Below are 14,860 nucleotides of genomic sequence, written 5' to 3'. Positions count from 1 at the left end.
GCTTTATTTCTTTATTATCAGAAAATGTAGGTCTAGGCCTATTCCTCAAAAGTCAGTGAATGAAGGCTATAATGTTCTGTTGGGCAAATAGGCAGAATTCATAAAAATCTTCACCTTCATCCTTTCACCAGGAGGTGGCACTGTTCTCGTGTATCAAAGCAAGAATGCATAGACCGCTGACCTGACTAGATGTTTGCCATTCATTTACTAATAAACTAACACAAAAATACGGTTATGCATGAGCTCAGCATTTTGAAATGTAGAGTGAAGTCTTGTATTTTCATCATTCCCAAAGATGACTGAATAAAGAAAAACTGTGATCCTCCATGTTCAATTCACAGATTTTTGTAATTTCTGTTAGGCCTGACATTTACACCTTTGCTTTACAAACCTAACCCAGTATGTCATCCTGAGGGAAATAGTGTAATAAGGGCACCTTAAGCTCATGGCACTAATTGCTTGGTCTGTGTCTGTATTGATTACATGGAACTAGTCCATGGTCTAGCCACTATCCTACAGATAAGTTGTATGTGCCCATTGCTTCATTGTTAATTCTGTGTTGTTGTGGACACAAGCAGAAACTGACCCAGGGCAAAAAAAAAAAACGTCAATACTTCTTAAGCTAGCCCATTTCTCTGACAATTAAGCTCAGTAACATCAGTATAGCATGTTGAGTATTTTTCACACGTGTATTACTTAATTTCAGCTTAATTTCAGCTCCCAAGAAAAAGCATTCATCTTGTCCAGCTCCAGAGGTGTCAAAAGTATGACATTCATTACTCAGGTAGAAGTATAGATACTAGGGGTTAAAAAGACTTCTGTAGAAGATAAAGAGTTAGTAAAAGAGTAAAAGTACTGGTTTCAAAACTACTTAAAGTATAAAAGTAAAAGTAATGTAAGGGAAAACAATGCCATTAAGGACAAAAGCTTATGCCGTGCCACAGGGGCCTATAGTGCTCTACCCCACCTCCCCAAAAAAAACATTTTGGCCATAATGATTATAATGATATATTAAAATGTTAATGTTGAAAAATGTTGGATGCACTACCTATTTTAGCCGCATATGCCCATTGAAAATTAATGCATTTTAGTACAGTACAATTAATGCATTTTAGTACAGTACAATTAATGCATTTTAGTACAGTACAATTAATGCATTTTAGTTTAGTTTAGTTCTCTTGAGTCTCTGCCACGGACATCTTTGTGCTTGGCTACATACGTCTGCTATGTCCTATGAGTGTGATGTTCTTAGTGTCATGTGCAGGTGCAATGGATCACGTACAAACTACATGAAAATGGCAAAACAATCTCAAATGTTAAATTGAGCTCAATTATATCCAGGGGAAACAGAAGAAATCTCATTTTAAAGTTTATTTTCCTCTGGTTTCTGTGAGACAAAGACAGCATCATTTCCCCCCTGCCTGTTGCCTGTTGCACTTGCTTACCACCATAAGGATCACTGGTAGAATACTGTTTCAACATTGTTATTGTGTCAGTTGAATAGTCTGATTGCAGCACTTTCTAGCCTTTTCTACAACAGCTAAAACTATAATCAATGAATGTTTATCGAACAACTCTCAATCTGCAGTATACACTTAAATTGGACTGTGATCCTATAAATATTTGGACCCAAGTTAAAAATACTGAAGATTCCCTTTGACTTACATCACATAATTTATCATGGACTAATTAATCCTATTGTAATGGCATCACTTGTCCTCCTCATTAAGCTAACAATGCTCCTTCTCACGTCTAATAAGAGGCACCCTGCGACTATTGTCAGTATTAGCAGGCCTGGGCTTAATTCAGCAAAGGTCACCGTGAGGTTTAGGTTGTCAGTGTGATGAATGAAAGTCATTTTTAAATTTGCTGGAATGAACAAGCAAATGTACTAGTTTATCCTGAGTACATATCCATTCAATTGTCCACCTGTGCGTATCGGCCATGGTGCTTGAATCATAGTCAGCAGCCCTGAATGGCAACAGTGCTGCATCCCATATGCAACCTACAGCCTAGTCTAGGCTAGTTCTTTTGGCCTGCATCGATGGAGGGATTATGTTTGGGGCCATTGTCGTCAGATGTCGTCACGACTGGCAGGGCACTGTCACATTTGGACGCTGGCCCTGCTCTCCTTGCCATGACGTGAATTCAAATGTCAGTTCACCATTTAAACAACATACTTGGGTATTTATCACCTGTAGCTTTGTGTCATCATATAGGTCTATGATATTGTGCAAAAATGTATTTTTGCGCTAACGAAATTGCTGTGAAGTGAGGGAGCTCATAATATAATAATAAGCTTTATTTGTATAGCACCTTTCATACATAGAATGCAGCTCAAAGTGCTTTACATTTAGCACACTTAACATTTAACACAATAATAATAATAATAATAATAATAATAATAGTAATAATAATAATAATAATAATAATACATTTTGAGACTAACGCAGCAAGTTATATATATAGTTTTTGGTATATATATATATATATATACAGTTGTGCTCAAAAAAATAGCAATGCCTTTAGAAAAATGAGTAAATGTCAAAATTCTTCAAACAAATTGTACTTTCATGAACACAGATGCATTGGGGACATAGTACATTCTATTCCAAAGCAAAACAATTGGGCAAAGTCATCAAAACTTAAATAATAATAATGATATTTCATAGAAAGTCAGAAATGCCATGTTCAAAGAAATAGCAGCGTTGCCATCTTTCCTTGGAAACTCAAAAATGTACTGTACAAACTAAGAAATTCTTGATAAGTGAACTTGGCTGAGTATCCTAAACTAATATTTTGTTGCAAAACCACGGTTTCTGATAACTGCTTCACATCTGTGGTGCATGGAGTCAACCAACTTCTGGCATTGTTCAACAGGTATTGCAGCCCAGGTTAATTGTACTGTATTCCACAATTCCTCTTTGTTTCTTGGTTTTGCCTCATGCACTGCACTTTTTATGTCAGCCCACAAGTTTTCTATGGGATTAAGGTCCGGGGATTGTGCTGGCCACTCCATCAGTTGAATCCTGTTCATATGGAACCATGCTTTTGCTCGCTTGCTGGTGTGTTTCGGGTCATTATCTTGTTGAAAGGTCCACCTCAAAGGCATTTTCTCTTCAGCATGACCTCTTCCAGTATGTCAGACGCCCTGCAAACACCGAATTCAAGCCACAGTACTCAGTGAAGACAATTAAGCATGGTGGTGCAAGCATCATGATATGGGGATGTTTCTCCTACTACGGTGTTGGTCCTATTTACCGCATACCAGGGATCATGGATCAGAAATTTCCTCTTCAGCATATGGCAGCATGACCTCTTCCAGTATCCTGATGTACTTGAACTGATCCATGATTCCTTGTTTTTTTTTTTCTTTTTCGCATGCCCAAATTTTCGTCAATGATTCCCGGGACACTGAAAGACCGGGGTACACGAAACTTGGTGGACATGTAACCCCACATGGATAGCATGGAACCATCGTTTTTCGTTTTGATCTGTAGCCCCCCCCGCTGAATTGGACCCCCCGAAAGGAGGGTAGGACAGACACAGTTTTCTGTGAATATCTCGAAAACCGTAGGGTTTAGGAGGACCATTTTTTTTTTGTATGTTGATCTCAAGGGGCCATGTCAACCCATTCCATAACCACTCATTTCATGTATAGCGCCACCTAGTTAAACACAAAAAAGTAAAAATGAGGTGGTGTAATTCAAGGTATCTGTGACCTAACATAGTCAAAACTGCACGAAATTGGAAGTGTAGGATCATTATGACACCCTCTGTATGCACGCCAAGTTTTGTGGAATTCCGTTCATGGGGGGCCACACAATAAATTAATTTATGTTACTATACACCAACTGGCCTGTAGGTGGCCGGAGACAGTTTTCTGTGAATATCTCGAGAACCGTAGGGCCTAGGAGGTCCACCTTTTTTTTGTATGTTGGTCTTAAGGGGGCATGTCAACCCATCCCATTACCACTTATTTCATGTATAGCGCCACCTAGTTAAAAATTAAAAAGCAAAAAATTTGGTGTTTTCATCTCAATATCTCTGGCTGACAAGGTCAAAACTGCACGAAATTAAAAGTGTAGGATCATTATGACACCCTCTGAATGCATGCCAAGTTTTGTGTACTTTCGTTCATGGGGGGCCTTACAATAAAATAATTTATGTGTACATTTAGTGACGTACACCAACAAGGATTCCCGGGACACTGAAAGACCGGGGTACACAAAACTTGGTGGGCATGTACCCCCACATGGATAGCATGGAACCGTCATTTTTCGTTTTCATCTGCAGCCCCCCCGCTGGACTGGACCCCCCGAAAGGAGGGTAGGACAGACACCGTTCTCTGTGAATCTTTTATGGTATGTTGGTCTCAAGGGCCCACATCAACCTGGCTCATAATCACTCATTTGTGATTTGCCCCCCCCCCCCCCCCCCGGTAAAAAATGAAAATGCAATATTATTCTGCTTTAATCGCCCCTATCTTCAGTTAAGATGTTCAGAACTGCACCAAATGTAATGTGTATGATTGACCTGGCATTCTCTGGGGGTCTGGGGGTATGCCAAGTTTCGTAGAATTTCATCCATGGGGGGGGCTAAAAAAATTAGGTTATGTGTACATTTAGTGACTGTACACTCATTGGCCTGTAAATGGCGGTGCACACATATAAACATGCACACACACAGGCACCCACATACTATCGGTATTAGAATGGCCGATACATAATTACAAATTCAATAGGATCAAAAGAAAGCCAAAATATTCATCATCATCATCATGGCTGCATTTTCAGTATTGGCGATAAGTAGTCGTTTGTCCACTAGATGGCGCATCGTTGCAGTGAGACGTAATTTTGTTGGAAGTTAAAAGTGGGTTGGAAAAATAATGGACACTTCCTACAAGGACTGTAATTTACCGCAGCGAACATCTAATAAGGACAGGACGATGTTCACATGAAGTGTAAGTGAGGATGTTTATCGGACATGCTTGGTTTTTACTGCAGGTACGTTAATCTTGTAATATCAATAAGGACCTAGGTAATGTTACCGTTAGCGTTGGTTGAGTGATTGAGGCCCATTTGATTGATTGCATTTGTAGAAAACTATAAATGCGGTTATACCAAGCAAATTGATAGCAGCACTGTTTGTATCTTTCGACTGTCATTTATTGCACGTGCTACAAAATCATTCTGTGCAATGGAAGATTTACCAACGTTACACCGGTCTGATACAGTTTTGCCTATACATGCGTGAGACTGAGACGCCTGTTTATTTTGTTTTAAGTGCGTGCAGGGTGTGAGAGGGGAATCGATGTGCTTTGATTCCAGCTTGGTAGTTGTAGTCTGTGAAATTAAAAAGCATGTGTGTGTGTGAAGTATCCAAACAATGACACCTTCATTTCATTATGGCTGCTTTAGCAACACACCTTAAGCTACTGTGTAGTGGGTCCCATTTAGAAGTGGCTACTTCATTCGAGCTTTCCTTGACTCATGGAGCTGCGTGAATGTTATTACAACTTTTCGCCACGATATGGCAGTTTAAGTCCGCTTGATAGCCTACTGTAAATCGTAAGCCAGGGGTCTCAAACTCAGATGAGCTGGGGGCCAATTCTGCCAACGTCATCTGATTGGAGGGCCGGCTATTTCTGAAATGCAATGTTCTTTTTTTCAAATACCACACAAAACTGCAAACAGAAAGTGCAAGTGTTTTTATCTAGTTTTAGACACCTGTGCTAGCAACCTTAGCTTATAAATAAAATAATGATAAAATAAATATTAATACAAATTATAAAATAAATGAAAAACATAAAAACAGGTATGTGTGTGTGTTTCACACCAAATAAAAATATTTCCTCATAACTTTTTTAAACCTGGCAAACTAGGCATCAGGGTTAAGAAAGCCATTGCCAACACCATTGGATTTTTATATCAAAATGTCAAAAGGCCATGGCTTGAAAGTGGTCAGAGATAAAGTCCTACTGTAAATGTAAAAATCTTTGAGTAAAACAAAAGTTTATGAAGGGGGTAAATTTACCCATCTAATTTGTCACTGGATGGCAAGCACCTCAAATTATGCACCTTTCAGTAAATACTGGATGAACATATTTAAGCAGGTTTACTTTCCTTTTTTCATATTACCCACATAACAAATTAACAGGAAAACACCTAAGATGTTGTGGTTTAGTAATAGATTACTACAATATAGGCCTATAATAAAGTATTCTGGTCAAACAGTTCCTATCGCGGGTAATCTGCAGTACCCAGAAGTTCGCATCATATTGCGGGTGACTTTGTAGTTCTTTAGAGCCCTATTTCTACTAGCCCTGCTGTCTGTACCACATCCATTACGGACACTATTATCACGATTACCACTGCAACCTCCAAGCTATGTTGGGCAGAGGGTCGAAACAAGCATGGTATGCTTAGTGGACACCGTTGTATACACGCACCTCCATTCAGAGACGCACCGTGACTATCACTGTCATAGACGATCGATCATAATCTCCAAAAGGATATTCTTCTTCAGAATTAGAATAGGTGAATAACATAGCTTACCTAAGACTTCATCACACGTGAACGTTTCAACATTTGGTGTAGACCTATTTCTGCTTAATTTCTGCTTCAATTTCTGCAACACTATGGCCTGCATCGCTTCCGCGTCATTACATATGCACGTCTTTGTGTTTCTCGCGTGTAATACAAGTATTTCCTGAAAACTTTGCGCAGCGATTTTGGGTTTGAAGAGTAGAGTAGGCCTACAAATGAGATTTGTCACCGTATCTGGATCTATCGTCTATTTTAAGCAGTATCGTTGTTTGTCGCAATTAATAGCCTCAAGGGCCGGATTACATTATTATTTTGTCATACGTCGCGGGCCGGAATTGGGCAGGACGCGGGCCGGGTGTTTGAGACCCCTGTCGTAAGCCATTGGTTTCCAAAGGAGATTTTATTTGTGTCGCCAGCATAGCCTATTGACAATTTATGTTGTAAATAGGCCTACCTTATAATCCTACCTGTAGCTTAGGGAAGCTATCAGCTTTCTATTAGGATCTAGTTTGTTAGTTACAGTTTTGTCATAACTCCCTAATGCATTTTTGCATTTAGAATAGCCAGAGCGTGTATATCTCAATCTGAAAATTAAACAATATCGGGTGCCTATGGACTAGGCTGGGTAAACCCAGCCTGATCTGCCTGCTATTTATTTTTTGATTTCTTAAAAGATTGAGCTTGGTCTGATGAAAGCCAGACTAGCCATGGACCTCAGTTACACAATGCAAGGGAACATGAATCAGCCTATATTTGCACGAACAATAACGGACAAAAGCTCTTCAACTTTGGCCCGTTAAAATGTGTATGAACAGTCTAGCGACGCATTTCATCAAGGCCCATTTGGACATGTCAGTTATTTGCACCACTGGTTAGATGTAAAACAGCATTTCGTTTCAGACTACTGTTACTTAATTTGTGCATTAACAATAACGTTTCAGACTACTGTTACTTAATTTGTGCATTGACAATAAAGTATTACATGAACTAAAGATGACTAAAATCTTATGTAGAAGAAGAAACATTCACAAAAAATCCATCCATCCAAAAATGACCTTTGTTTTTGATAGCTGTTGAAAACGGCATGGAACTGACAGAGATGTTTTTGTTTATAAATACATGAAAAATAAATAAATAAATAAATAACATTATGCTGATACCTTTTGCTTTTCCCAAATACAATGTAGCCTACAGGTGTAAGTGACCTTTCATCAATCCAGTTGCAATGGATGAACTGTGATGACCTGCCCTACCCCTGTTTAGAGATTTTAAAGGTTTTATAACAATGCTACATCTTCTTTGGCTATTCTACAATCTATTCACCTTTTCAGCACCAGTAGGCTACTTTCTGTGCAGCCGCACACACACACTCAGGCATGCCAAACAAGCATACACAAAAGTTTCAAGAGTGGGGGATGGAGTAAAAGATGGAGACAAATTGAAGTGTGATATATTTTCGCGGAATGGATGTACAGGACTGAGCGGCGGTCATATTTTGTACCGCTATGCGGTACATCTAGTTATTTAAGTTTTGATGACTTTGCCCAATTGTTTTGCTTTGGAATAGAATGTACTGTGTCCCCAATGCATCTGTGTTCATGAAAGTATAATTTGTTTTAAGAATTTTGACATTTACTCATTTTTCTAAAGGCACTGCTATTTTTTTGAGCACAACTGTATATATATATATACAGCGTGGAAAATAAGTATTGAACACGTCAACATTTTTTTCAGTAAGTATTCTTCCAGTGAGGCTATTCGCATGAAATTTTCACCGGACATTAGTATTAACTTAGGTAATCCACACATATATAAAAATCCAAACATTAATGTCTAAAAGTAGTGTTATGAGTAAAAAAGTGGAATGGCACAGGGAAAAAGTATTGAACACGCTAAGAAAAAGCAGTACACAAACGCAAAGAATAGCAAGGAACAAACTGGAATCTATAAGTAGTTAGAGAAATTATCCCTCCTATCTGTATAAATTGATATAAGCTGGGTTAGTACATACTGGTGGGCTATAAAAAGTTTTTTTGTTAGCAAGGTGTCACACAAGAAACATTTCATGATGGGTAAAAGCAAAGAGCCCTCCCAAGATCTTTGCAACCTTATTGTTGCAAAACATATTAATGGAACTGGTTACAGATGCACTTCAAAATTTCATAATCATCCAGCAAGCTAGCCTAGAAATCTAGACGCACCCTAGCGGCAGCAAATTACATTTGCTTCCAGGGCTAGTCTAGCAACTCTCGTTTGGCTTGTGAGCTCGAAAAATTAAACTTCTATCAGGCCAATCAAATCGTGTATAGAGTCGTTAGGCGGGCTTAACATAATGATTGATGGCAGAGTTGCAACGGTTTGGCTTGAATTCCCTGCTACAAAGAAGATGGAAACAAAGATGATGGATGTTGCTGTTGGCGAAGAGTGTGACACGAGTTAAGCTTTTTTAAGTTGGCAAAACTTTGAACTAGCCAACTAGCTCCGCTGGTGGGAAAACACATGGGACTCATAGCGCTGTCCTATTGCGTGCAGAGGGAATTTGAAAGACAACCAATTATCCCGCCCCTCGGACTGAGCACTGCGAACGGTGAGTGCCCAGACCCTACATTTTAATGTGGGTCTGGCTCGTCAGGCTACCAGCAAGCAGTATTGGAGCCATTATTTGCAAGTGGAAGGAACATCACTACATCATCAACTGGCCATGCACAGGATCTCCTTGCCAGATTTCTGACCAGGAAGTCAGAAGGATAGTCAGAAGAGTAGCCTAAGAGCCAAGGACCACTCTGAGAAAGCTCCAGAAAGATTTGGAGGCAGCAGGTACAATTGTTACAGAGAAAATCATATGCACTCCACCGCCATGGCCTCTATGCACGCTCATCCCGCATGACTCTATTGCTGAATGTATCACTTGTTTACATTAAATGTGCAACTGATTGTCACACAATAGACTAACACAATATCTGGGCCATCAGAAGATCTAAGGTATTTTTCAGGAGAGAGTAAAACACAAGCACACACGGTTAAAGCAAGTTTAGAATTTTAGTTAAATGAAAATTATATACATGGGTACAAAAGCTCGGGAAATAATCGTTCACAAATCAAAAACCTTTCTGTTTCAGTTAACTTTTCATTCAGTAGCATAAGTTCACTTTAACACTGTTGAATTTACTTCCTATTTGTTTCTAGTTTCATTCCTATTTAAAGAAAACTATTTGTCTTTTACTTTCCCATTTTGTAGAAAAACTAATTTAATCTTTTACTGTAAGCTAAATTCTCTATTAAAGTTTAGTTTAAATTCAAGTTATTGGAATTATTTAAACCTCTGTTCAAACCCTCAAATCAAAATGCACATTCAAATCCACATAGAACATGTGGAGCAATTCAACATCAGTAACAGAAATACAAGCAAGTTCACATTTACAAAGCAATCTTTTTCAAGTAGCAGTCAATTCTCAGTTCGTTAGGTTCGGTTTTCTATCACAGTCTTTTTCTGTCTTATCCAAGGAACTGAAATGTATTACTTATTGTAGAAATGGAGAAACTGGAAAAAGAGAAAGTTAGTTAACGTTACGCTTCCAGTCGGGCTAATCCTCTGTGTGTAGTAGAATCCATCTTGTCTCGTTGGGTAGGCTCGCCATCTTGTCGTTGTCGTTACATGTGTTGTCCATGTCAGACGAAGCATTCAGTTCAAAGCAATAAAAGTTTGTGTCGTTCAATCAAACTGAGAAAGGCAAATCTTCAATAAAGTATTTTCTGAAAACTGACGTTGTAATAACTGATGAAATTCAAAAGAAAAATCTCAAAACAGATATGCTAGTCAATGACGATGCAGGCTATACTCTGGAGCTAGCACTCAATTAGACAAAAAACATAAAAGGCTGTAGCTTTAAACAGCACGTTTCGTTTCACACAAACGGTATCTGAAAGTATAATACTTTAAATCTTGACCTAAACTGACTTTAACCAGGTCGTTTAGTCGCAATTGGTTTATTTTAATGTTCTCACTCTATCGTTTTCTCAGCGCTTCTTTTTCCCTCCGTCTTCGTTCTCTTTCTTTTCTGGACTGACGAATTCTTAGTTAAGTTTCGATTCCCTGTTTTCTCTCACTACATCCTGTAGAGGGAGCTCTAACATTTTCCTAGTCATTAAAGCTATACTATTTTAAAGCTATAGAGTTCATTTTTATTCACTTCTTAATCAAATATCTGCAATGCATATTTTCTGTTGTCACTTCTTTCTTAGTTTCAATAAAATATAAATCAATAAACTAAACACTGTTTTGATGTTTATTATTATTGATCTTATTTTGGGTTCATAGGTTAGTTTGTAAACCTGGGTTACACCCTCCCCCTCCGAATATATGCAAGTCCCGTTGCATGCTAATAGGCTGTGCTATTATAGGACTGAGATACTCGGGGTTAGCTAAATCTGGGAGTGATTCTACAATGGCTGTACTTAGACCTTGAAAAAGGGACTTAACTATAGTCACTAACGGGTTCCCAAATTCAGGGTAAGTCAGCTTTCTAGGTGGTTCTCTGTGTCTGGAAGACCTTCTTACTGTAGGTTCTTCTTGTTCACAGGTCTGATCAGGTGCTCTATCTGTACTAGTCAACTGTTCTTGTGTCTCTTGATTTTCTCTCACCCTCTCTTCCAAGACTGAGGTAGGTTCCAGATTTCTGTCCTCAGGTAAGATATTCTGACTGGACATATCTTCAGATTGATTTTCTTCCACAGGTTTCGCTTCTGAACTGACAGGTGAGTTAGTCTCTCCAGTGGACTCTTCAGCGGTCAAAGGTAAGTCACTCTCAGCAGCAGAAGTGTTCACAGGTAAGGCACTCTCATTTCTCTGAGGTTCCAAAACCTCCTCTCTGGTTTGACTGATCATGTCTGGTTGAGCAGGACTGGAGTTAGGCTCCATATTTCTCTGGTCAATCCATTCTGTACATGGTTCTTTCCCTTTAACAGGTTCAATCTCAAAATCATAGGGTCTGAAGAAGTAAGGCACATCATCTTCGGAGTCAGATGACATTCCCTCTTCTTCCACTGAGGTTACATCTTTACAATTTCGTCTAGTTCTACGAGTTCGGACAGGAACTGATTCAACTTGTTCATCTTCTTCAGGGGGAAGACTACAAGGCAGAAGTAGATCTCTATGCAGTGTTCGCATTGGTCCAGATTGGTTCTCAGGACACACTTTATAGACAGGGAGATCACCAGCCTGGCTAACTACCACGTAGATGGTTTGCTCCCATTTGTCAGCGAGTTTGTGTTTCCCACGCAAGCGTAGGTTCCTCACTAACACACGGTCTCCTTCTCTCAACTGTGAGGCAGTCACATGTTTGTCGTATCTGGTCTTGTTCTGTCCTGCCATTTTCTTTGAATGTTCAGCTGCAATTTTGAAGCTTTCCTCAAGATTTGATTTCAGATTCTGTACGTACTGTGAATGTGATGTATGTTCTTTGTCTCTCAAGGGTAGTCCAAAAGCTAGGTCTACTGGCAACCTTGGTTCACGGCCAAACATGAGTTCATATGGACTAAACCCAGTTGTGTCGTTTTTTGTACAGTTGTACGCGTGTACAAGCGGTTTCACAAACTCTCGCCAGCGACTTTTGCTTTTGTTCTCCAGGGTACCCAGCATGCTCAAGAGTGTTCTATTGAATCTTTCTACTGGGTTTCCTCTGGGATGGTAAGGTGTTGTTCGAACTTTTTGAATTCCAGCAATTTCACATAGTTCTTTTATCAACCGGGACTCAAAGTCAGGGCCTTGGTCGCTGTGTAGACGTTCTGGATAGCCATAATGAGAGATCAAGTGCTCCCAAAGGCTTTTCGCAACAGTCTTGGCCGTTTGATTGGGTGTAGGAATCGCTAAGGCATATTTGGTGAAGTGGTCCGTTATCACTAATATGTCCTTAGTGTTACTCTGATCTGGCTCTACTGAGAGGAAATCCATGCAGACAAGCTGTAAGGGTCTGGAGGTGGTAATATTCACAAGTGGAGCTGCTTTCTCAGGTAAGGCTTTTCTTCTTACACACCGTCCACATGTCTTGACTTTGTGTTCGACATCTATAGCCATTTTGGGCCAATAGAATCGCCTCCTCACTAAATCTAGAGTGCGATCTATACCCATGTGACCGAAGTCATCATGTAAACTCTTCAGTACATCACTTTGAAGCTGTTCTGGCAAAACAAGCTGGTAAGTAATCTGACCTCCTGTTGTTCGCTTTCTGTAAAGAACTTCATCTTGTAGGACTAAGCGATCCAGTTCCCTAAGCAGAAGAGGTAACTTTGGGATGGCTTCTCTCACTGAACGAGATGTTTTCTCTCCAGTTTTCATCTGTCTAATGACTTCTCTTATACAGGGATCTGCCATTTGCAACTCCTCAAGGTCGAAATTAGACAGGTGGGAAATTACAGGTAATCCTCCACACTGATCTTCATTCACAAAACTGTCTGGTATGGCATCGGTATCCATTGTCAAAGAACCAACAAACGCAGTAGCTGCCTCTGCAGCAGGTGCAGACATCTGGATGAGGCGGCTTTCACAAATGGCTTGGACAACATCAGGGGTGACTTCATCATCGCACAGATGACTTTCACTGAACTTTTGTATACGCTCACGCTCTTTCCGGGATGTGAGGTCGTCATAAAGCTCTCCATGTGATCGTCTCGACAATCCGTCGGCATCATTATTCTGTTTTCCTGCTCTATACATTAACTTGAAGTTATATGTGGATAGAGAGGCCAGCCACCTGTAACTGGTTGCGTCTAGTCTAGCAGTGGACAGCACGTATGTTAGAGGATTGCTGTCTGTAACTACTGTAAAAGAACTTCCATATAGATAATCATGGAATTTTTCAGTAACTGCCCATTTAAGGGCTAAAAACTCGAGTTTATGGGCTGGGTATCTTGATTCGCTACGAGAGAGTCCCCTACTTGCATAGGCTACAACTCTCAGGCAGCCATCTTGTTCTTGGTAAAGGGCGGCCCCTAAACCAGTAGTGCTGGCATCTGTATGAACGGTATAAGGCAACTGGGGGTTAGCAAATGCTAAGACTGGAGCAGATGTAAGTTCTCTAATTATTAGCTCAAACGCCTGTTGACATGCTATCGTCCACCTGCTACCAAATGCCTCTCTTGGGTTGTGGTATTGACCATTGTGCTTCACATTCAAGCCTTTCCTGGTGGGTGGATATCCAGATGTTAATCCATTGAGCGGCTTAATTTTGCGGGAAAAGTCTTTTATAAACCGCCTGTAATAGCCAATGAATCCAAGAAAAGACTTGAGTTCTTTCAGGTTTGTCGGTACAGGCCAAGTTTTAACAGCGGCTATCTTGTCTGGGTCCGTTTTGACTCCCTCATGAGATACTATGTGACCTAGATACTTCACAGAGGTCTGTGCAAAGACACATTTCTCTGGCGCTAGTTTCAGGCCATAATCCCTTAGCCTACTCAGGACTCTAAACAATCTTTCCTCATGTTCTTTTAGGTCTCTAGAGAAAATGATGATGTCATCTAGAAAGACAAGAACTTCCTTCATATTCAGACCTGCCATGCATTTTTCCATGATGCGTTGAAAGGTGCTCGGCGCGTTTGTTACTCCCTGTGGCATTCGGTTGAATTCATAGAATCCAAACGGGCACACAAAGGCGGTCTTCGGCTTGTCAGCCTCTTCAACCTCTATCTGGTAATAACCAGATTTTAGGTCAAGAACGGAAAACCATTTTGATCCAGTCAAAGCCATGAAAGTGTCCTCAAGATTCGGAAGAGCATACGCGTCTTTCACTGTTCTCATATTTAACTTGCGGTAGTCTATACACAATCTAATGTCTCCATTCTTTTTCCGTACCACGACAATTGGCGATGAGAAGGGAGATTCAGATTCTCTTATAACTCCGGTGTCTAGCAACTCCTGGAGATGCTTTCGAACACCTTCTCGATCTTCAGGGTGTATGGGTCGACATCGGTGTTTGAATGGGGTCTCATCAGTCAAGTTAATCCTGTGCTTTACTTTGTCAGTGCATCCAAAGTCCAAGCGGTGTTGGGAAAACACATCACGCATTTTCTGCAATTTCTGTGTTAGTCTTTCCTTCCATTCAGGAGTAATGGGGGAATCACTGAAGTTGAATTCTGGACTTGCAGCCATGCTACTAACATCGCTGGAGGCTGTAAGGGGCGTTTCTTTGGGAAGCACAGACTGCACTGCATTCAATTGGGCTACTATGCATCTTGGGGGAATTGCAACATCATGATCTGCTGTATTGGTTATCACTATAGGTAAGTGAGAATGCTGTTTGTTTTCAATAGTGACCATG

Source organism: Alosa sapidissima, chromosome 1 (assembly GCF_018492685.1).
Source record: "Alosa sapidissima isolate fAloSap1 chromosome 1, fAloSap1.pri, whole genome shotgun sequence".
Taxonomy (NCBI): domain Eukaryota; kingdom Metazoa; phylum Chordata; class Actinopteri; order Clupeiformes; family Clupeidae; genus Alosa; species Alosa sapidissima.
The sequence above is the reverse complement of the archived record's forward strand: the minus strand, read 5'-3'. Positions refer to the sequence as shown.